This window comes from Cricetulus griseus, chromosome 2 (genome assembly GCF_003668045.3).
Source record: "Cricetulus griseus strain 17A/GY chromosome 2, alternate assembly CriGri-PICRH-1.0, whole genome shotgun sequence".
Lineage (NCBI taxonomy): Eukaryota > Metazoa > Chordata > Mammalia > Rodentia > Cricetidae > Cricetulus > Cricetulus griseus.
Window position 1 is genome coordinate 53,532,611 of NC_048595.1, and position 25,729 is coordinate 53,558,339.

Here is a 25,729-nt window from a genome sequence, read left to right on the forward strand (position 1 = left end):
ACAGAGTTTTTGTGATGGGCCCTGGAATGAAAAGAAAGAGGCTCCTGACCCTGAAGAGCTCCCAGCCATTTGAAGGCATGGGCAAGTGGTCTCACTGGCTCCCTTCTCTCTTCATCACTCTAATGCTTTTGGAAATTTCCCAGCAGAAGTGAGAAAACAGAAGGGTGAAGGAGACAGAAGGGTGGAGGCAGCCACCACTTGCTAAGTATGTTCTCTGTCATGGAAGTCACACACAGCTTCTCTCAGTTTCATCAGGGCTCAGAACACAGCAACCCAAACATAGCACTTTGGCATACTCAATACTTTAAACTGAAGGTCATGGGGATGTCTCAAGTACATGTGTTTCTCGAATTGGCTAATGAATAAAGCACTGTTTGGCTAGTGACCAGGCAGGAAGGATAGGCGGGGCTACTAGACAAAGAGAATTCTGGGAAGTGTTGGCAGAAAGGAATTGACATGTGAGCCTGGGAAGAGAGGACAAGAGTCAGTCATTCTCCAGTAAGATAGACACATAGAAATACTCAGATTAGTAGTTATGGGTTAATAATTAAGACAAAGCTAGCCAATAAGAAGCCCAAGCTACTGGTCAACTGTTTCATAATTAATATAAGTCTTTGTGTGTTCATCTGGGGCTGACATGGCTGTGGGACTAGGCTGGCGGGAAGAACCATCCATTACATGAAGGAACCTCTGAGGCCTCAGAAGTGAAGTCTCTCTGAGATTCCCTTATACACTTGTCTCTATCCTACCAAAGTATATTATAGAGAGCAGAATTTATCTTCTCCAAGGCTATGGGAACTCCAATGCCCTTCCTAAAGGCAAGCCAGAAAACTAAGGAGGGTCACTCTCCCTTCTCACAATTTTTTTTTCAAAACCCCCTCTATGCCTGGGAGGAAAGTGTGCTGAACAGAGAGGCTCAGTTAAACAAGTCTATCACCGCAGTTCTATCCATTACATTTCTCCATAGCTGTCTTGTCTTTTCTTTTTGGTTTTCAAGATATGGTTTTTCTATGTAGCCTTGGCTGTCCTGGAACTCGCTCTGTAGACTAGGCTGGTGTTGAACTTACAGAGATCCACCTGCCTCTGCAGCTTGTAACTGGAGAATGGCTAGGTTCATAAAACCCCTTGCTGCTCTTCCACTGGACCCAAGTTCAGTTTCCAGCACTCACACCACCTGGCTGGCTCACAATTACCTATAACTTCAGCTCCAGGGGATCTGACACTCTCTTCTGACCTCTATAGGCCCAACCCCCCACTATATACATATACAATGTATGCACATAGACACATACATAAACACATAAATAAATAATAAAATAAACCTTTACAAAATACATTCCCTAGGCTTTAGGTCACCCTTATGAGGAATTGTAGCATACCCTTTCTGTCCCTGACGTCTTTATCATCAAGGTGAAAATCAAGAGTCAGGGAGTGATGGTGAGTACACAAATTCATACCATTATAACCGGTAGATCTGGGGCTCCTCTTTAGCCCAGCCTCATCTTTACACATGTGTTCTTGGCCTATTCTATCCTCTGACTGAAAACTCTTCCCAAATGTGGTTAGTGATGCTCAGTGGAGAGGAGAATGAACTCCCCTCTCCAGTGGCTGGCCAGCTGTCTATCAAGTAAACAGAAGGTTTGTTGGTTTGCTTTTTATTTCCCAGAACATTAGTGATTCTTTTACCATGTATATACTAGTTTGTTTTCCATTGCTATGATAAACACCATGACCAAATGTAACTTAGGAAGGAAAGGGTTTGTTTAGCTTACAGGTTATAGTCCATCCATCATCAAGGCAAGGAACCCAAGGCAGGAAACTGGGGGGAGGAGTTTGTTCTCCATAACCTGCTTTCTCATATTTCCTGGAAACACCTGCTCAGGGGTGGCACAGCACCACCCACAGTGATCTGTGACCCCCCCCCCATCATTCTTAGTCAAGAGTAAGCCCCACAGAATGCCTAAAGCACAATCTGATTGAGGCATTTTCTCAGTTGAGATTTCCTTTTCCCAAATGACCCTAGCTTGTGTTGAGTAGACAAAATATAACTAGGACAATTGGCAATTTCTCCTTTAGATTTCTGGAGATACATGATGTTCTTTGACAGTAGCCTGTGCATCTATAGCCTTGACCTTACCTGAAGCTTATTAGACAGGCAGAACCCTACCCACAACCTTCCAGAGTCAGAATAATGAGAACCACACATTTCACACCTATTTTAAGGCACAAGTTTCATCTTATAGGGGATATCACTTACAATCAGACCTGGGTTCAAACGCTGACAAATGCAGGCCTTGAGACTGTTTCTGAATTCCTGTGGGATTTCTCTCCTTGTGACTAAAGCCTAGGTTGAGATTCTCTTTGAACAGCATTGGAGGAGTAAGTGAAAATCAAGAGTCAGGGAGTGATGGTGAGTACACAAATTCATACCATTATAACCGGTATTGTTTACTTCCACGTTGCTACCTAGCAATCTAAGCGGGGTACTTCCTTTTCCCCATCCTTTCCTCCCTTAAAAAAAAAAAATCCTTTTTTTCCTATAGGAATTTTCTAAAATTCCTATAGAATCTGTTCTCCAAGAGAAAGAAAATGCTTTGCACACTAAGCACAGTCGCTGGGTCTGTGTTTTCCAATATGGTAATCACCAAATGAGTGTGGACACTTAAAAATAACTACATAAAACAGAAAACTTCAGTTTCATGGTCATGCTAGCCGCACTGTAAATGCTCAGTAGCTAGCAGTAGCTGGTGCCTGGTGTGGGGGCAGCACTGAGACAGAAAGTTCCAGCTTCATCTTGTGGGGAATTCTGCTGCTTAGATGACCTTGGGTACCTGTGACTTCTTCTGAGCATTTGTTAAGCCATGGACAGCTGTGCACATGTATACAGTAGGAACTCAATAAGTGCTCCATGTCTTAAGTGCTTCAGCTTTATATACAGGAGATGGAAATGGCATGAGAATCCCAAAGCTTGTTTTCCAATTCCTGATCTGCCTTTTTGAGTAGATTATTTGCTTTCTATGAACTCTATTTTGAGAGTTATATTAACCTTATAGGGAAATTAGCTCCTTCATTTTTTGTTTTCTTTTTGACAGGGTCTCATGTATCCCTGAATCCCAGGTTGGCCTTTCAAACTCTCTATGTCATAGATAGTGACCCTGATTCCACCACCACCCCCCCTTCATCTGAGTCCTGGGATCATGGGCATGAGCCAGCAAGCCCAGTTTATGAAGTGCTAAGGATCAAACCTATGGCCTCGTGCATGCTAGGCAAGCACTCTGCCAACTGAGCTACATTCCTACCCTGACTGTTCCAGTTCTAAACCTGAGAGTTCCAAGACCCAAAAACCAGCTCACTGCTAGGCAGACAATGCCATTTGGTCAGTCTACCCATGGTTCCTTCTAGTTATAAAATGGCTAGGTCCTGTGCAAGTCTGAGACCAGGGGGCTCTGATTCCCCACACTACTACAAACAGAAGCAAAGTACGTAAGAGTCCAGTCAGTGGAATCAGCTATACCTGGGCCTGATCCTAATGCCATTAACTTGATTTCTATGTCAACTTGAGTAAATCCTCATTTCTCTGAGATTCAGTTTCCCACTTGTCAAGTTGTTACTTCATGTGCCATGAGGGTGAACCTAATGAAGCTGTGCACGGTCAGAGCACCCAGAACCATGCTGGAAGTTAATTTGGGAGATTCTGAAGCCAGTACAGTCACCACTTAGGGAGCCTGGGATAGAACACTGACCACCAAGGCATCTGTCGAAAAGACAGGTGACTTGCCTAGAAGCCATCCACTTCCTTATCACAAGTCCCACAGTCTTAGCCGCAGATTTGTGTCTAATAAATAACAGTTCAGACTGCTCAGGGAGTGTTGTCAACTCTCCTGCCCCTGTGGAGATGAAGTGACCAACACAGCAAGTTGACTAAAACACAAACTAATTCTTGTCACCCAAGAAGGCTTTTGGCAGTGCAATGGTAAGAAAGAGAGGGGAGAATGGGGGAAAATGCCCTGTGTTGCTGAGACAGCTCTGTATTTAGACAATTAAATTTGGAAAAGCAAGACAGTTCCTGTAATCACCTCCCACACCCCCTCCTCAGAGAACAAAAGGTTTTGTTGAAAGTATTCATGCAGATATTAATACCGACACTTTAATGAACCCCTCAGCAAACTCATCAGCAGGAATTACAGCCAGCCATGTTGCTCCAGTAGGAAGGGTACAAAGGCACATCTCCAAACATTAGTCACTTGGATGTTAACCCCACAGTCACGTAGCTGCCTACACCTGATGACTGATTCACAAATATTCCTTGACACTCCTGTGGTTAAAGGGACAGATCACCATGGAAAGTACAGAGAAAGAGAAGTCTGCATTTATGAAAGACCTTCACATCTGAGGAGAGTTTTGAGGCAACTGGGGTTATAAGTCGTGGCTGGGCTAATGGTGGCAGAATTTCTAGTACTGCCCAACTCTTGCAGTGTGCCAGGCAGGACAGTGAGCATTGACCCTATCCTATCAACCCGAGTCTTCACTTGAGTCCTAGGGGCAGGGATGTGTTTCTGATGCCTATTGTAAGTCGAGGACACTGAGGCTCAAAAGCTGGGAAAGACTTTATCCAGTCTCATTTGTTAAAATGGTAGAGACAGAGATTTGATCCCAGGCTCTAAGTAACACACAAACACACATGCACACACACACACACACACACACACACACACACACACACACACACACACGTGTGTGTGTGTGCATATATATAGTCCTCCCTTCGTCACCATATATACTACATAGAATCCTCCTTAGTCACTTAGTCATTGTGTATGTATGTATTATCCCTACTTAGTCACTACAATTACTATATAGAAGTATTGAACCTCCTTAGTCATTATGTGTGTGCATATATGTGTATATATATATATATATATATATATATATATATGTAATATCCCTCCTTAGTCACTATACATACTATATAAAACCCTCCATAGTCAGTGTGTGTGTGTGTGTGTGTGTGTGTGTGACCAAGAATGAAAGAAAATGGATTCCTAAGTGTGAATAAGAGACTATAGTTCCAGGTACTCGGACCTGCACTTAGGCAGACTACAAGTTCAAAACCAATCTGGGCAATTAATTGAGATCCCGTGTCCAAAATAAAAAGTAAAAAAGGACTGGGGGATACTGCTTAGTGGAAAAGCACTTGCCAAGAATGCTCAAGGCTATAGATTTCAATTTCGAGTAAGGAGGAGGGGTGAAAAAGGAAAAGAGAACCAGACTTGGTTTGAGTCATTACTCTTACACTTAGGTACTAGCTACAAAGTGAAGTTATCCATGACTCAGCTTTCTTGCCTTTCAAATGGGGTGATGTTCCTTATCTCATTGAATTACTGTGATGGTTGAACAATTCTCTCTGTATGTTTCCTGAAGTCCACAAGGAATTCAATGAACCAGTTAACCTGTTCCTCCTTCTCCCGCCTTCCTTCCAGGCTGTCTGGTTTAGTCCTTGAAATAACTCATTAAATATGATAGTCTGATTCTACAAAGGAGGAATTAGAGGCTGAGAAGGGGGAAATGAGAAGCCGCAGATTGCCCAGCGAGTCAGCGTCTTCACCAGAATCCAAATGCAGATCTGTCTTTCTCCGAAGACTGATCCCCTGTGTTATGTGTAAACAGGAAACGGCAAGGCTGAGGGACCGGATTGGACTGAACGTTTTCAGTCTTCTTTGGCTGCTCCACCGAAGGGCTGTTGAGAAAATTATCCCAATCATGTTAATGAGCAATTGAGTGTGGACTTTCTCTGGGGAAAGATAGCCAACAAAAGCTCTGGTTGGGGCTGCCAGCCAAGAGCTCAGTTATCACAGCTGGCACTACCGAGGGGGCTCTCGGTTGGAATAATCAACCCAATTGCCTCCTCACAGGAATGAATTGGGGCTCATAAATCGTAACCATATAGCTTATGGAAAATGGCTCCTGCACTCCCTGGTGAAATGCTTTCAAGACCATCTGGTGCTGAGTGGTGTCCCTGCAAAAGTTGAGTGTGTCTTAGTCCAGGGAAGGCACATGTCAGAGCTTTAACGTGGGGTTAGCACAGTCAGGTCTGAATCCAGCCCCTGTCAGTGCTGAGCATGGGACATCGGGTATAGCCCTCAACCAGTAAGTGTGGGCTCTTCTTGTATGAAAAGGAATTGACAGGATTTATGTCAGAACAAAGGAACTGGGCAGGTAAAAAGAAAGATATTTATTTGTTTTTGTTTGCTTTCGATGCTGGGGATGGCCCAGGGCCATAGATGTACTGGGCATAGGCTGTATACCACCCAGCTGCAGCCCCCACCATTAATGAAAGATCTTAATAAAGGGCCTGGCACACAGTAGGCACTCCCTATACTTGAGAGTTTTCCTGCTAGAAGAGATCTCTCTGGGAAAGGGAACAGAGAGAAAAGTGTAGTCCTCACAGAAAAAAAATGAATTGATTAGCATTTCCCTGCTGGGAAATGATAATTTTCCGACTCAAAGACTGGTGAATTTGAGTAGGCAACTATTTTCTCCTGGTGGCACGGGCTACTTTCATCTTTTTGGTATCCCTCCCACCCATTACCGCTGTGTTCCAGAAGCATCTTTCTTCTTCACCCACAGTGCCTGTATTGAGCACTTCCACTATCTCCTTTAACAGTTAACAATAACTGAGTGGTTTCATTTGACTGTCACCAATTCATTTAAATAGATGCAATTGCTATCCCCATTTTACAGATGAATCAAAGTAGCAAACCTGATGCCAGACTTAGTGCTTGTACTACGTTGTCCTGCATTTTCTCCTGAGATTGTGCGCTCCTGGAGGAGATGGGAAAATTGTCTTTACCAACCTTTAACATGGTGGTCTGTACCAGGCTTTTATTTTTGGGCCACCAACTACAATTTAAAGGCAAATTTGAAGCAAGCTTTAATTAAACACTGGCCAGGTAGATAGGCTCTGGCCAGGTCCATACCCAGGGTCCCAAGAAATGGCCCTGAATCAAATTTTGCAAGGGCTTAAGAAAACCCATAATTCATTGCATTTCCCATCAGGTCCAAACAGGGGAAAGCATGCATCCTGACATATTTTCTGCCTATATAACATTATTTCACATGTGATCAAGTACATGGGTGCAGATGGGGAGTTTTTGTTTAGGGGAGTGAAACATGTAACTTGTTATCTCCCATAAACAATAACTTCCAGCATTTCAGGAACTATCTGTCCTTGGGCCAGGGGCTTGCAGATCAGAGGCATTTTTTGTTTCATAGATTTCTAAAGCATAATAATTAAAAATTAAATTGTAACTTTGACTCTCACACCTTCTGTCACTCATAAAGGAAATGACTGAGGTAAACATTCGGTTTCAAAGTTCCAAGACCCCTCACCCCCATCCCACGAATTTGGGTGAACAAATTTTAATTGAAAGCCTGATAGGAAAGCTCAGGTAACTAAACCATCCTAAGGAACAAACTAGTGCAAACCAGATAAAATTCAAATTCTCTCAAAACTGCTCCAAGTGAATGCAAATGAACTTTGTTGTTTCATCTCATCCTTTCTTTGATGATATGAAAGGGGGAATTCTCATCGCAAAGATATGCAAAATACAATACTCTTAAATCTTTCAAACTTCCTTTTCCGGGACTCACTTGAAACAATTGCATGACTTCAGCTGATTTTTTAAATTGCCAACTCTTTTAGCATAGGCTTAATCCCTCAAACATGGTATGAGAAGTAACAAAAAATAATGCAGTTTTCCAACTAGAATCACTTATGTTGAAAATGAGAAATTTAATACTAAAAATACAGGTATTATTTATTTGTTTTGTTTTGTCTAGCAACAGGGTCTATCTGCATATGTCTGGCTATCCTGAAATTCATTATGTTGACCAGTCTGGCCTCAGACTCACAGAGATCCACTTGCCTCTGCCTCTCGGGTGCTGGGATTACAGGCATATGCATTGGCAGTATGCAAAAAAGAAAATTTCAAGAATTGGTATGAAGAGTGAAAGAAGGATCATTTTGGTTTCATTTCTCCCCTTACTGTTAAAAATACAAACTGTAACTCCTTTAAAAATAAAATGCCCATGTAAAATAACTTTAATAAGAACTATTCAAGTAGGATATCAGAAAACATTAATGAAGAAATTTACTGGGCCAAAAATCTCTTAATTTCTTGTTGTTCAAACATTTGATTAAGTACCTCCTCTTGCAGAGCCCACACTGTCTTCACTTGGATCCCTATAGTAAACTTTCACTTAGAGGAAAACCATAGGATTACTAGCCCCGATTGTTTCTTGGGTCCATTTGATTGGAAAATCTTTTCCCAACCTTTAATTCTTAGGTACCTTCTGTCTTTGAGGTTGAGGTGTGTCTCTTGTTTTCAGCAGAAGGATGGATTCTGTCTTCTTATCCATTCTGTTAATCTGTGTCTTTTTATAGGCGAGCTAAGACCATCAATGTTGAGGGATATTAATGACCATTGATTGTTCATTCTTGTTTGTTTTTGATTTGGTGATGGTGGTGAGATTATGTGTGTGATTTTATCCCTTTTTCCTTTTGGCTGTTAGTAAAGTGGAGTTATCTATTGCTTATATTTTTCTGGTTGTAGTTAACTTCCTTGGGTTGCAGTTTTCCTTCCAGAACTTTCTGTAGGGCTGGATTGGTGGATATGTATTGTTTGATCTGGTTTTGTCATGGAATATCTTGTTTTCTCCATCTATATTGATTGAAAGCTTTGCTGGGTATAGTAGTCAGGGCTGGCATCCATGGTCTCTTAGTGTAGGTAGAATATCTATCCAGGACCTTCTGGCTTTCCGAGTTTCCATGGAAAAATCAGGTGTGATTCTGATAGGTTTGCCTTTATAAGGTACTTGACCTTTTTCCTTTGCTGCTCTTTTTTTGTTTGTTTGTTTTGTTTTGTTTTTTTGTTTTTTTTTTTCAAGACAAGGTTTCTCTGTATAGCTTTGGAGCCTATCCTGACACTCGCTCTGCAGACCAGGCTGGCCTCGAACTCACAGAGATCCACCTGCCTCTGCCTCTTGAGTGCTGGGATTAAAGGCGTGCATCACCAACACCCGGCTTCCTTTGCTGCTCTTAATATTTTCTCTTTGTTCTGTATGGTTGGTGTTTTGATTATTATGTGGCGAGGAGACCTTTTTTTTTTTTTATTCAGTCTATTTGGTGTTCTATAGGCTTCTTGTATTTTCATTGCCATGTCTTTCTATAGGTTGGGAAAGTTTTCTTCTATGATTTTGTTGAATATGTTCTGCACCTTTGAGTTGGATTTCTTCACCTTCTTCTATATCTATTATTCTTAGGTTTAGTCTTTTCACGGTATCCCTTGTATAAAAACCTAATACAAGTGAAATAAGATTGAATTAATTCATTTAGGGTGTAATTAGTTTTATGAAAACTAAACTTAGAGTTACCAATAAAGCATGGAAAAGAAAAGAAAGGGAAAAGCTCAGGTAGACTCAGTACTTCCTACAAAGTCACCTTTCATAATTCATGTAGGACTTTCATAATGACAAGTAGTCTTGAGATGCCCAATCTAGGAAGTCGTGTGGATACAGAACATCACTATGGTGACTATACCCAATGCCAGTGTTCATCACAAATAGTTATAAGATTTCATGGCTTAGTGCCAAGAAGGTAAAGTGAGTACAATTTCCCTTTAAGATTTTTTAATTCTTTCATAGACTAATAATACTGTGATGTCTGCTTCAGTAAACACCTACATAATCACAAATAACCATGAGGCAGCTGTGATTACTTCCAAGTACTATGTTGCTTAAATTGCCTTTGTCAGAATATTTGATCATAGCAACATGAAAAGTAACTACTATGAAAGTTTTCTCAGGATTAATTATAAACAATCACAAGGCAGAACATAAAACCTCTGTGAGTCCTCTCACTACTATGGCCTGGAAGCATCTGGGATGCCACTGTTGTCACATTCCTGTCTCACAGATCAGACATTCGAAACTCAGAAAGTACAAATGATATCCCTGAGTTCAGGCAGCCTGTGATGGATGGATAGACATGCCATCTTCATTCTTCCTGTAGGACAGCAGGGAAACCCTGGACACATCCTGAAAGCATGCATGCCTTTTACCCTCTATCTTTGTGAAGCCCTGAGAATATTCAGCTATAAAAATAGAAGTGATGTAATTCGTCACTTGGGATACTCTAGGGCCTGCTCACTACTGGAAGTGTGGCCCAAAGACCAGCAGCATAAGTAGCACTGAGATCCATCTGGAAATACAGAGCTTCAGATCTACTAAGTTAAACTCTCATTAACAAACATATGCACACCAAAGTTTGAGATATTCTAAATTAAAGAATGTAGGGGTGTTCTGTACACTGAGAAATCAGGTGTACCATGTTAACAGTAATGATAAAAATGAGTATCTGTGCTGCTATGCACAGAATTTCCATTCATACTCTTTGCTATCCACTTGCTATCTTGCCAAGACAGGCATTTTCCTGAGTAAACTGGTTCCTGGAAACACAATTACATAGAGCATGCTAAAATCTTTTTTTAATTTTATTTTTGAGATTATAATATAATTACATTTTCCCATCCCTTCCCTCCTTCCGAGCCCCACGCATATGCCTCTCCCTGCTCTTCAAATTCAAGGCCTCTTTTCTTACTAGTTGATATTATATGCATACTTATGTATATATACACTTATATATTCCTAAATATAAACTGTTCAGGCTGTATGATGCTACCTGTATGTATGCTTTCAAAGCTGTTTGACACTGAATGGCCAATTAGTATATTCTTCCATGCCCACCCCTCCTGCTCCCAGCTTTTCTCAGTTGCCTATAGTTCTTTGTGTAGAGTGACACCTTAAGTCTTTTCCCCATACATTTTGGCATCTCCATTAGTGTGTTCTTGTTCATCTCACATTTGGGTAGTTATGATGGTGAGACTTTATCAGTGTCACTTCTGATATTACTAGGAAACAAAGATCTCACAACAAACTCCCTGGTTCTCTGGCTCTCACAATCATTCTGCCCCTTCCTCTTTTGCACTGTTCCCTAAGTCCTAGGTACAGTGGATTTCATAGTATACATTGAGACTGGGCTCTACAACTCTGCATTTTGATTGGTTATAGTTTTCTGTAGTGATCTCCTTCTGTTGCAAAGACAAGTTTCCTTGCTGAGGGTGAAGATGAACACTACACTTATCTGTGGGTATAAGAATGGGTATTTATAGATTGTTGTTGGGGGTCAGAAGGCACCCTGCAAGCTTCCAAAGAGGGAGACTTCTTTCTTAATCACCATTTTGTTGTTGTGAAGAAACACCATGACCAAGGCAACTCTTATAAAAGAAAGCATTTCAGTGGGGGCTTGCTTATACTTTCAGAGGTTTTTTTCATCATGATGAGGAGCACACAGGCAGACATGCAGTTGGAGCAGTAGCTAAGAACTACATCCTGATCTCTAGGCAGAGAGGGGGGAAGGATGGAGAGAGAGGGGGGAACAGAGAGGGGGGGAGAGAGAGAGAGAGAGAGAGAGAGAGAGAGAGAGAGAGAGAGAGAGAGAGAGAGAGAGAGAGAGAGAGACTCTGGGCTTGGCATGAGCTTCTGAGATCTCAAAGCCTAGTAGCATACTTCCTTCAACAAGGCCACACACACCTCCTAAGCCTCTTAATCCTTTCAAATAGTGTTAGTGTTACTCTCTAGTGACTAAGCATTCAAATATTGGAGTCTAAGGGAGTCATTCTTATTCAAATCACCATATTCCACTCCTTGGCCTCCATAGGCTTGTAGCCATATATCATAATACGAAAATGCATTCAGTCTGTGACCTCTGCATCAGCTCCTGCCTCCAGGTTCCAGCCCTGCTTGAGTTCCTGTTCTGACTTTCTCCAATGATGGACTATGATCTAGAAGGGTAAGCCAAATAAACCCTTTCCTCTCTAGCTTGCTTTTTGGTCATGGCGTTTCATCCCAGCAATAGAAATCACTAAGACACTATCATTCTCAACACCATTTAAAAGTTCCTGGAGGCCCAGCTCTTCAGCTGTACTACAGTTGAACTTCCAGGGTGAATCTCCCCATAAGTTGTTTTGCCCCTCATTCAAGTCATTTACAATTTGCAAATGGGAAAACTGAGAAATGCTAACAACCCTGAATGGGTTTCCTAATTATTCCTTAATCAGCTCCTAATGGGCCTTAGCTGCTAGCCCTGGGCCTCTGATAGAGATCCAGCTGAAGTTAAAGAGAAGCTGAGATCCTGCTGGCCTTGTCAATCAGAAGCTATGAGGTGTGGTGGGAAGTGCCTTCGTTTCACTTTTCCTGCCCTGCCCTTTTCTCCTAAAGTTCCAGTACAGCCATAAGGAATCTTGAAATAAGCCAGGGTAGTCTAGGCAGTGAGGAGCTCAACCATTAGCAGTGAGAGGGAGTTAGCCAACAAATGACCATTGCAGGTTTACAAAATGCTCCCGCTTTGTATTGTGCGGAGTGTTCTTGATCTTGTGAAGATGGGTGTTGGAGGAAGAGGTAAAGTAAAGATGTGTAGATAGGAAAATTCACAGACCATAAATGAGAGAGGAAGTCATGTATCAGATGGACCTCTAGGCTAGTAAAAGAAGACAGGAAGTTAATATTTCTGAGAATGCGCTAAGATAGACTTTGAATTAATTAACATTAAAACAATGTATTTGGGGAGGCTCTGGGTATCAAACCCAGGACCTCATTCATATATTTAAGGTAATCCTACCAACTGAGCTACAGCTACAAGATTGTTTAATAATTTAGTACTTCTAATAATAGCTGTCATGAGTCATGTATCTATGGTTAATATACTAGATCATCAAAATGGCCCTTTAAATGGAGTTTTACTGTATCTATTTTATATTACTAAAGCTAAAAGTCACAGAAGTTTCTAGCACTGTGATCACTAGAACTCTGTTACTTTTTGACCATTAAGGCTTATATGTTTTCTGTGAGTGTTTTTGACATTTTATTGGTTTGGATTTTTAGATGATGTAATAGGGATATGTATTTTAAAGATCAAAAGTAAGGGGAAATAAAATCCTATCCTGTGTCAGTAAAGACCCAACCAAAAGAATTATTTTAACAGATATAATATAAAGAATTTCTTTATGGGAAGTTATAAATTTAAATGGTGAAATGATGATGTTAAGGTACTTTCAGGATAACACTGTAGGAAGTGGCTACCTATGGTACTGGCTAACTAAGGAAAGAGACTGTCATTACAAAACGTAACTATGTTTTGTACATAACAGAGCCAAAATTCAGACTCTGCTGATAGTGTCCCAGAATATGCATTTACCTGGGTCACAGATCTCTGAGGAAAGGCTTGAGTTGGCTGGTACCACTGAGGGGCACATGGGGCAGATTCTGTGTGTTGGATTCAACTGCTGCTCTTAAAATAGCTTCTATTTTCACAGTGAAGGTGTCTTTGCTCACCATATAGAGAGGAAATAAAAATAAACATGAATCAGAAGGAAGCAATCCATTCTTTTGGGCCTGCAGTAGCAGGTGGTGGCTGTATGCAGGTTTCTCCTAGTGCCCCCACTGCCATTGAGGCAGGTGTAGGTTTTTCCGTGGTCCCCACATTGTTGACTCTATCATATCACTCTTGGGGCACATAGGGACCTCCTCCTCTATGCCTCACACAATGGTGGGTAAACATAAGCATGGATGAGACATTACTTCTTGTTCATTCACAGAGACTACTCAAATACAAGGTCATTTACAGATCCTATGGATCCTTTGGTGCATTTCATGTCTCAGATCTGGAGCTGGTGGTGGCCACCCTAGAGTGCAAACTATGGAGACTGTAACCACGGCTAAGCAAGTCAACAACAACCACATACCACATGAAGGAGTAATGAAGAGCAGAGGCTATGGATTGCCCAGCTTTGGAACCCAGCCATACTATTAATACTACCCACGTTACACTGGGAAAGTTAGTTACTCTCACTGTGTTTCAGTTTATTGAGTATTCATATAAAGTTCAGTCCAAACATACTTGCTAATAGTAAAAACAAAATTAAGACATATCTAGTGTACTATGCATGGAAATAAGAGCTCACAATGAATCTTACCACCTGCCTCTCAGTTGACTCTTTGCCTGTAGCAAACAATAGCTAACCCCTGTCACTCACTTCCAAAGTAGTTTTTTATGCAGCATCCCATAACCTGAAACCTTTATTTTCTGTCTCTATCACACGTGCTTCAGCCTGTCTTCCTTTTTACTCATCCTATCCCCCAAGTATAAGTCTCAAGGTAATTCTTATACATGAATTTGAATCTTTCCAATGTACTGGGTATTTTGCAAAGCCACATCTTGGTCCTGTACTCATTTCTGTTTTTCTAATGAGACATTAAGACACAAACTTGGCTCAATAGTGATTGCTTAATTTCATTCCAACACAATGCAAAAGGCCTTCTCAGTACTGGTTTAAGAAGTCATGGCTCTGTTCACTTGAAACTATCATTTTTCTAGCCAGTTTAAACAGCACAGGATTTGTTATTTTTAATCATGTATAGAAGATTATCATTATATATCTATTATTTCCTTTCTTTTAATACTAAAACTTTAGTCCACATTTTAACTTCATGTTTATTTGCTGCGTGTGTAGGGATTGCTTTTTTCAGTGCCTTTATGGCTGGTCACTGTCCTGTGGATATGAGGTTATTGGGAAATGTGTAAATGTCATACATGAAGTTTTAAGTTATATACTCAATGAACTTTTCCCAAAATTTATTTCATTTTATATTATGTATATGTTGGGCTGTGGGGAGGAGGGACAATGTGAACAACAGTACAGATGACCTGGAAGCCAGAAGCACTGATTCTCCCTGGAACTGGAGTTACAGGCAGTTGTGAGCTGACAACATGGCGGTTGGAATACAAACTCAGGTCCTCTGCAAGGAGCAGTAAGTGCTCTCCAACCCTGAAGTTGCTTCCTAGAAAAGAAATTTCTTTGCAAGAGCCAGTGAGATGGCTTAGTGGTTAAGGTGCTTACCGGCAAGCCTGAAAGAGCTAACGTTTCATTGCTGGGACCCACATGGTAAAAAGAAAGAACTGTTTCTTATAAATTGTCCTCTGAGCTCCGAATGCATTCCATGGTATACACACATGCACACACGCACACACACACACTGAGATCAAATAAATAAAATGTTAAAGATGCAGCAGCAACAGTGGCAGCTCCCCTTGGAATACTTCCTTCCCACTTTCTACGAACTGGAATATGGGACATACTGGTGGTAACAGCCTCATCTTTAGGATTAGAGAAACACTTAGGGATGATGGTAGAACACCAAGAAGTTTAAAAATTGAATCCTCAAGTAGCAAGGCCACCTCATCCCCCTGCAATACCCACCAGTTTATAATTTCGTGGAAGAAAATGACAAATTTCCTATCTTGCTTAGGTGACTCTCATGTATGCCAACACAACTGCTGAACCAATGCCCCAGTAGAAAAGAACCTAGCTTTAAAATGGCCCACACAGTAGCTTGACTGGGGAGGCTGAAGAGACAGGCATTCTAGCTGAGCAAAAGGAATCATTCCAAAGTTCAGGAAAATTCTGAACTCTGCCTTTTCTTGTACCTTCTATGAAATGGAAGTTTTTATTGCAAGCCCATCTCACAATGCTGTGAGCTTGACAAGCTCTGTTACTCCCATCACAGTCTACATCAGCAGTGCTTGCCTCAAGCATGCACCTTGCCATCCACTAAACAATGGAGGCCACATTGGGCTCTCCACTGATAGTGCTGTAGAAAATCCTAACACCCTTACCACTCTGCTGGCCAGGGCCAGCGCCAGGGGGCAGGTGGCAGGTTGCAGCAGTGTGTCTTCATTTTTTGCATTCTAGAATTCACACTCATGAATTTCACTGGCTAAACCTAAATCCTGGCCAGAGTTAAGTTGCCAGCCTTCGTAGCTTTCATATCACAGGTTTCATGCTCGGAGGCTGAGATGGATTTTTGAGTGCTAGCTCACCATATTTAACAAAGTAGAGTCGTCAGGTCATGAGGACAGGTGACCAATCCATAGATAGTTTTGAGAACCTTTCCTGTGTCAGTCTGTTAGTTAACACCTTGAGTGTGTATGCTTGTGGTGAGTGCAATATACTTGGCTTTCAAAGAGTTCTCTCCTGTGACTTAAAACAGAACATTGTGATAATGAAGTTAAGAACCTGCTGTCGTAAATATGGCCCCAGGCTAGCCTGAAGAAAACAGCTGAAGCAGGAATGTCCCTCTGCCCTCCTGAAGCAATTCATGGGAGAACGTTTCTAACCTTTGCCTGAAGCAAGTCATAAGGCACTCAACTGAGCAGTAGCCTCCCTACACCGGGTGGGAGCGGGTAGGGGGTTGGGGAGGGGGGGTTGTTCCTTTTCAGAGAAAAGTTCACAGGGAAGGGTCTGCAGCTCAGTTCCCCCAGTTAACTGCTATTAAGTCACACCATTTTGTCAGCAACACTCTACTGCCTAGATGACCTGTTGTTCGGTCATCTGTGTCCATAGGACTCCTGTGTCCATAAACATTTTATTATATTTAATATTATAATATGAATTAGTATTTATTATATATGTTCTTTTGTTAATTTGCCTTGGGCATGGAGTTTGCAGCCATGAACCTGGTATGACTGAATAAAGGGGTTTCTTCCTCTCTACAGAGGAACTCATGAAGTTGTGGTGAGGGCAAATTGGGGCTTCTTGTTCAAGTCCTACACACATGCAGGAACAGGAGTGTAGAAGAAGTGTTTCTGTCCAGCCTGTTCCCACCACCCTTCAACCACAAATAGCCACACAGAGACTTATATTAATTATAAACTGTTTGGTCAATGGTTTAGGCTTCTTATTGGCTAGCTCTCTCTTAACTCTCAACCCATAACTACTAATCTATGTTTTTCTACATGGTCATATCTTCCCGGAGAATGTCTGGAGCTGTTACTCCTTCAGCAGCTACATGGAGTCTCTCTGGTGGCTCTTCTCTGCATTCTCTCCCCAGAATTCTCCTCATTGGATAGCTCCGCCTATGTTTCCTGCCTGGCTATTGGCCATTCGGTGTTTTACTTACAACCAATGAAAGAAACATGTACAGAAGGACATCCCTCATTACAGGAGTGATGTTCAGGGAAGCCTTGAACAGGTGGTGGCTGTACCGAGTCCCAGTGAAGATGCATGATAATTTTGTGACTGAGCCCTTGAACTCTGATGTGAGATCATAGCAAGCCTCATCCTGCCAATTGTTACCCAGGACCTTGGAAGCTCAGTGGAACCCTGAATGCAAGATAATGTCAACCTTCCTCCCCCCAAAAGAGAGAGCTATTGTTAGAAAAGAGTGAGTTGGATTTTCTGTCGCATTCCTTACATAAGTCAGTGTTTCATTTTCAAGAAAAGTTAACAACACTCACTTGCAAGAGTGATAGCTGGATATATGATGTTTGAGAGGAGTGGCTTCCCATGGCCACACCATGAGCACCTTGGTAGGGGCTCAGCTGGGCCTTTCTCCACAGCCCACCTCTTAGCTGTCAACCAGATAATTTTTCTGGACTCCTGGCTGCTTCTTGCTGATACCTTGCCACTGATTTCCTTGAGTCCTTTTGGTCCTAAGGATGTTGTCTTTCATGTGTTTCCCACTCAGCCACATCTTCACCCTCAGAATTTGCCAAGGTGTCAAATAAGGATTTCTTGACTCCAGCATTGGGGGCCTTGGAGAATCCTATAAGCTGTCCCCTCTGCTGGCTGGTATGAATTCGGACATCTCTTAAGTCCAACAATACCCCAACCTACAGAATGTAGTCAGATAAAAAGGAACAGACAGAGCTGAAGATCCTGTGAGGGCTAAAGTTATGCTTTAAGTTTTAATTCCTGTGTTTAATGTATCTATAAAGATACCTCTAACTTGTAAGTCCCACTTGCCCAAGATAATTTCCTGAAATGCTGGAGGCTATCATGCATGTAAGATAATAAGCCATGTGTTTTCACTTGTATAAACAAAGTTGGTTGCTCTCAAACAGCACAAGGTGAGTTTGATCACATATATGTAGGAGGTATATAGGCAGGACGTACACTGGAGTGTGTGCTTGCCCCAAATTGGACAAAGACAGGAAGTATGTAGTCTCGTGGGGTTTGCCTTTATAAGCACCTGACTAATAAAATTTGCAGTGATTCTCAAGGAATTATGTGTATGGACCTGGCCAGTGTCAATCATCCTCACCAGTATTTAATAAAGCTTGCTTCAAATCTGATTTTAAAATGTGGCTATGGTCTTATTATTGCTTATTGAGATCAACAACCCCAGACACACCCATGAACGGGTATCATCTCATCCATGTGAGTGTGTAAAGAGCTGGATACAAAAAGCTGGGCTGCCCAGCACCCACAAAAGCAATCAGTTACAGACAACCTCTAGATCATGGCACAGTAGCCAGCACCTGTGCAAAAGAGAAGTAACATCTAAGAAATTCTTAGCCTTGTCTTTTGGTATCTCTGACTTTCTGGAAGTTCCTTGGTATTATGGCCTTACCTGACTTCTCCACCCTCACTTGTTTCCAAATCTACTCTCATTTTTTCTCAAACACAATTAATTACACTTTGAGTTGGGGCTCAACCCAGGGCTGATGAATGTGGTTCCCAGCTCTTAGTGTCTCTTACCCAGTAGTTTTAAACTGTGTTGAGAGATGAAATGTTGGAAGATGTTCACTTACCATGTATTCCTGAGACACAGAACACATTTTCTCATGAATCAAATATAGAAAAACAAGCTGAGTTCTGGAAAATTGCAATGTAGAGAAGCAGGTTTGAAGATAGGATTTGTCACCTAGATTCTCCTGTCTATACTAATGTATGAACTTTCCCCAAATGATCCCCCATCCCCATTTGTAGAATCCAGGAGCTAGCTGATCTAGGGTTTTTCAAACGCATACAAATCACCAGAGGGCCTTTTCAAATGCTTGGGATTCTGTACATCTCTCAACCTCCTACTAAAGCTAGTGTTGTAAAGTAAAGCGGAGTTGGATTGGTAATGTCTCAGAAGTCTCCAACACCTCCTGGGACCTATGCTTGCTATGCGTGCTTTTAGTAACAGTAACACTATATATATATATATATATATATATATATATATATATATCAAATTGAATATATAACAAGTGATTAAAAAATTCTGACACTACAGAAATATTTAAAAATATACCAAGTGTATAAATGTCCCAGTCACCTCCTTTCCCACAAGAAAGAACTGCTGTTAGCAGGTGAATATGACAACCATCCAGAAAGTCCATGATGTCCCTGCTCAGTCAACTTTCAGGTGGTTTTAGTTAGGAAGGTTTTGTTATTGTTGTTGTTGTTGTGAGTTTTGCTTGTATTTGTTAAGTACTAAAATTTCTTCTCTATGTCAAAGTTATTGCAATACCCAGTATGGGGAGTGACAACGTTGTGAGAGGCCTTTGTGAGACATCCTCAGACAGAGGACTAGAGCTTGTGACTACAGAAAGGGCGCTCCCAGAACTAAAGGGTGTGGTGGAAATACAGCCTCAGAAATCTGACCACTAAGGGTTCCTCAAATAAAAGCTCTCTCCTGCTCCATCTCTCTGAGGAGACACTGCTCACCTTTGAGGAGTCGGTCTGGAGCATGCTTTCTCTAGAAAATGGTCAGCGACATCAAAAAGTGACCTCATGAGACAAAGAGAGGTGAGAGTATTTTTTTAGCAGGGCTCAGGAATGGCTGGGCTGTGGTGATCCAATGCATACCGCTTGTGGTCCAGGAACCCAAGAGAGATGCAAGTCCTGTCTCCTGTGACCTCACAAATACAGCTCAGAGGACCAGAGAAGACTACTGAGGAAGATTCCCATTTGACCTCAGAACTGCATTCAAGCTATTATATGGCAGTTTCTTGCAGAAAGGTAAAGCAAGTAGTAGGAAAACAAAAGATCACATGTCAGCAGTATAAAAAAAGGAGAGAACAACGGCTGGGGAAGGAGACTCTGGGTCTAGGGTTAACAGTTTTCATGAGCCATAACCTGTCAGCCCCGTTTGGTGGGCTTTTGGGTAATATGGCTGCTTTTTTGAGTCATATTTGCTCCTTGCAAGTAACTCTTTACTCATATTCCTGTTAATAACTACAACAAAACTTGTTGGTTTACCAAGATGGACACTGTTACAATTATTATTATATCTGCTATGGATTCACTTTCTGTAGGGTATAGACTTATGTGTGTGTTGTGTCTCCCCAGAAATGTCTGTCACATGATACCATCAAAGAAGTAATAAGCTTTTCCTCACTGAAAAATGCACCCCCAGAAAACAAACTAAGCACTTATTTTGGCCCCATAGTTTCAGAGGCATCAAGCATGGTCAGTTTGCTCCATCGCTGTAGACCTAGTGATGAAGCAGAGCATCATGTAGCAGGAGGAGGTGGCTGAGCCTCAGGTTATAGAGGCCAGGAAGCAGAGGCACACACAAAGAGGGGCTAAGACAAGACACACCCTTCAAAGACACGCCTCCCTGTGGCCTACTTCCTCCAACCAGGCCACACGTCTTTATGATGCCTGGGTAGGAAATCATCAGTAGATTAACCAATTGATAAAGAAAGGCTCTTGTAATCCAATCACCTTTTCAGGAATGCATCTCTGACTTGAAAACAGGTCTTCATCAAATGAACCTTTTGCTACGTAGGGGTATTCATATATAGACCACAACATCCTCTCCTTTACCTTGGAACCTCACACTTTCTTATGTGGTCCATCTCAGTTGTTTGTGTCACCCTCTTCACTGTTGCCAAACAAGAAACTTTGCTGGGTGTTCAATTGGAACCTCCAGCTTACCCCTGCACAATCCAGAAAGGCCCATTCCTATCTCTCTCTTTCTCCAAACCCACCTGCTCAGAGTCTCCAAACAAAGTAAAGGAGCCAAAAAGCCCAGTTCTGCATTCTTGGCAACTATTGAAACTTCCTCCCCTGTTGCCACCGGAAGCCCAAATCCCCAAGTAAACTTTCAGCTTTTGACCAGATTTAGGCACAAACTCAGCTTGTGGTGGACACATCATCACCCCTCGCTTATAACCTATAACATCTCCCTGCTTTTTTAGGGATACGACTTCTCTGGCCTCAGTCTCTGGGACCAGAAAACCCACCCAGGAGTTGTGTTGCTCAGATATACCTGTTGTTATATGTTTCCAGTTTGGCTTGATCTGGCTTACTGCATTGTGAAAAAAACCTTATTATCAGGGGGCAGAAAACCTATTACTGGGCACACAAATGCAGCTTTCCCAGATGAGTATGCTGTTTCCTGCCTCTGGGTATACATGTAGGAACACTTTCTAGCTCTGTCATCCACCCACAACACTAGCTGTCCTCCCCTTTTCCTCTTTCCAACTACAGTGCTTTTTTCTGTCTCAACTGGAATCTTACACCAGTCTTCCAATGCCACTTACTTCCACTTTTATCTCACGTTAGTTTATGAAGTCTGTTCTATGTATGGGTCCATAGCCTAGTATGTTCTCCCTGAATATTTGTTGAATAAATGGAAATCTCATTGACTGAAGAAGAATCTATGAGTTTTGCTAATATTCTTGCATCAGGCCACTGACTCATTTGATTCCTGAATAGACCTTTATTTCTACCCACAGAACAGTCTAGTTTGATAGTTTTTCTATGCCATTACTTATAATAGATACAAGATGTACAAATGTCAGCTCTTAACAGAGGGATATTTAAAATAGCTGTAAATGTACTGTCACCAGAGTTGGGCCTGGGTCCATGTACAAATCTTGTCAATACTTCTTGTCAGTGACAGCCAACCCATTCAGTATTCTGGTCACACTAGACTGAGACTCTATTACAAACAAAATTCCTGTTTTGCCAGCAGTTCCCTTCTGGGCCTTGCCAATAAAGGTGTTGAGCTGGAAGACAAAATAAAGACTTATTGCTTCAGTTGCTTCATTTTCTTTCAGAGTCTCCCCAGCCTGTTTTTGTGTGTGTGTGTGTGTGTGAAGGAGTCCAGTGTGAAGTATTACAGTACCCTAAACCAGATTAACCCATTTCTCTGTGGATTGGACCCCAGCACTAACTACCTGACTTCCTCTTAAGACCCTGGGTCCCAGGTAAAGAGCAACCCTTCCCAGGCAGAGATGCAGCATCGGTACCCTGTACTTCAGTGCCCTGAGCACTGTAGCTTCCTAATTCACACCTGGCTCCTTTATTCTCCTAGGAGTAAGTATGGTAGCTTCTCCCTTTGATTGCTAATGCCTGTTATTCTTTTTTGTTACTGTTGTTATTTTAATTCCTTAACATTTCGTTAACAATCCTTTATATTAAATTCTCACTGTTACAATAACCAGAACGTTTCTGTCTCTCTGTTACATCTTGAGTGACTATTTTCACAGCCCTGCCTGTCTTGAAGAAGAAACAGGAGGAACACAGGCAGAGAAAAGCTTAAGAGACTCCAGGAGTCTTGAAAAGAGATGCTTGAAAAATCCCAGATTTTTTCCAAGGTGAGCAGCCGTGAGGATTGATGCCCCCCCACAGTGATCTTCACATCCTAGTCTTCTTGGGAAAACTGATCGATGTCTGCTCCTGAAATTACATTATAAGAATTCTGTGGCTTCCATCTTGAAATCACATACATGTAGCTCACTTTTTAGGCGATAGCTGTCAATTAGGCCATCCTGAAGGGAGGTGCAAGAAGGGTTGGATCAAGGCTTGCAAATGGAGTAAGCTTAGAAGATGAGAATCTACTGTTCCCTCCAGTTTGAGCTCAGTTTGACCACAGCTTAATGAAAACTCTTAAGCCACCCCACACTTAGATTCCTAACCACAGAACTGACAAATATTTGTTGTTTTAAAACCACTAATTTTGGGAGTAATTTGTTGTGCAGCAATGGGTGTTTAGTAAAGTTCATTTAGTTAAAATGCTATGGAAAGCCAAAAGGAAACATTTTTCTTAATCAGCAAATGTGGAAAATGTGCCTAATTATCAGCAGTTATGCATAATTTCATTGAATTGAGTATTAATTTAGTTCTCATAATTATGCTTTTTCTAAATCTCTCTCTCTCTCTCTCTCTCTCTCTCTCTGTGTGTGTGTGTGTGTGTGTGTGTGTGTGTGTGTGTGTGTGTATGCAAAGTGCACTATTAGAAATTGGGCCAAGGAGAAATAGTCCATATTTGGCTATAATGTTCAGGTGGCAATACCCTGAGCAGTGGTCTAGATACAGAAAAAACGTATTTTGCACTCTATATCTTCATTAAGAAACTTAGAAGATGAGAGGACAAATGGGAGAGTCCAAGACTAATCAGGATTCTCATATGTAAATATATAAATAACATAATAGGTTAATTTCTTTATCAGGCAAGGACAAGACACCAGTGTTTCAACATTCTATGTTTATTTCTTGGCAGTTAGTTGTTAGAACTGGTAGCCAAGTTGCTGGAAATTTTTGACTCAGTGTTATTCCTTATAAAAAGTTGTTTGTATCCCAGGAATTAAATCTCTCTTTAAATACTTAGCCACTAGTTTTGGAACAGTTTGGATCATGGATGAATAGTAGAGGTACCAGAGATGGATAGAAACCCATGCTCATAAACTTAGCAGAATTGGTATTATAGAAATGACTATATTACCCAAAGTGGTCTACAGATTAAATAAAATCTTCATCAAAATTCCAACTATACTCTTTACAGATCTAGAAAAAACAAACATAAAATTCATATTTAAGCATAAAAGATCCCAAATAACAAAAGTGATGCTAACAGAAAGAGGGATGATGGGATATCACAACGCCTGATCTCAGACTATACTAAACAGACACATAGAAAAACAGAATAGAATACAGTAGAATTCAGAAATAAGTGCACGTAACTACAGCTACCTCCTATCTGATAAAAAGTATTGGAAAAGAGACAGCTCCTTCAATAAGCAGTGATCAGAAACCTGGGTGTCCACCTGGAGAAAAACCCCTGTCTCTCACTCAGAAAAAAAAAAAAATCAATGTAAGTGAACCAAGAACCCAAGACTCTGACACATCCAGAGCACAACACAGGTAAAAGTCTTCAGTTGTAAACTTAGGCAGGGACTTTCTCAAAAGGATTCCAATCGCACAGGTAACAAGCTCCAGGCTGACAAATGGGACTGCATGGAATTCAAAAGCTTCTGAGCAGTGAAGAACACCGAATCATTCAATCAATGAAAGCCCTGGGGCTGACTTTAGCTCAGTGTTTCCTTCAACAATGTAGCAATAAACTAATGCTAATATATGGAACAATTTTCAAAAGAAGAATACAAATGAGTAACAAATATTTGAAAAAAAAAAAAAAAGGCTGACAAACATGACAGCAATTCTACTCATGAACATACTGCAGCTGTGTTTATCGGCACAGGAAGGACCATTCGCAGGGAGAATGGAGACCAGCAAGATGATGGGGAATGAGGGATGGGGGTGGCATGAAGAACAGTAGGGAGGGGGTGGGGTGTGAATAAGAACAAAGTACAATTGAGTCTGAAAATGTTACAACAAAACCTTTTTACCTTGTATGCTAACTAAAGAATCGATAAAAATTCTGTGACTTAAGATATTGTAGTATAAAATATATACAGGTTTGGAAGACAATTATAAAAAGCATATTTGCACACACATACGTATATGCACACGTTTGTCTGTGTGCGTGTGTGTGTGTGTGTGTGTGTATCAGGAAGTGGGTGCACATTCAGGTGTGTGTGTGTGGAGGACAGATGTAGATATTGTGTGTCTTCCTCAATTGCTCTTTGCCTTATTTTTGATATATGGTCTTTCACTGAACGCAGAACTCTAATTCAGCTAGCCTGCCTCGACAGGAGGATCCTGCTTCTGCTTCTCTAGCGCTGGGATTACAGGTGCATGCTTTGTGCCCTGCTTGTTAAGATGGGTGGTGGGGATGGAACTCAGATCCTTATGCTGGTGTGGCGATCGTTTTACTGACTATGCCATTTCCCCACCTCCAAAAGTAAAACTATATCCCTAATAATTTTCACATTGATTGCAAGTATAGATGGCAATATTTTGAAATAGTGAATAAAAACATAATAAAAATTTAAAACCACATTAATGCTTAACAAGACTATTTTAAATATCTATCATGCCAATTAATAGAACTTCTGCCCTTGAATGGGGATACAAAATTGAGCTATCTCTAGATAGTTCAACACATAACTAAAGGTTGGCTAAGTATCTCTAGAGTGTTCTTTTGTCTGAGGCAAGTAAACATCCATGATACAAAGATCTCACTAAACTATGTTAAAATGACCTGGGTATGGTGATAAGAATATATAGAAAAACAGTGCAGGTGGAGCAAGTATGATTAGACTTCTGGAAATACTGTGCTACACCCCATATACTCCTTTGACTCCATAATGGTTTATAAGCAATGTTATTATGATAGCTTCTTGTCCCGTTGAGGTCTCTATTGCTGTGATAAATACCATGCATAAGAACAAATTTGGACAGGAAAATTTATTTGGTTTACATATTCTGATCACAACCCATCGTGAAGGAAAATCAGTCCAGGAACTCAAGGCAGGAACCTGGAGACAGGAACTGAAGCACAGGGCATGGAGGAACGCTGCTTATTGGCTTGCTCTTCCTGGCTTGCTCAACCACCTTTCTTCTACAACTCAGGACCATTTGCCCATGGGTGCCACCACGTACAATGGATTGGGCCTTCCCACAAAAATTGTCTATCAATGCTTCACAGATTT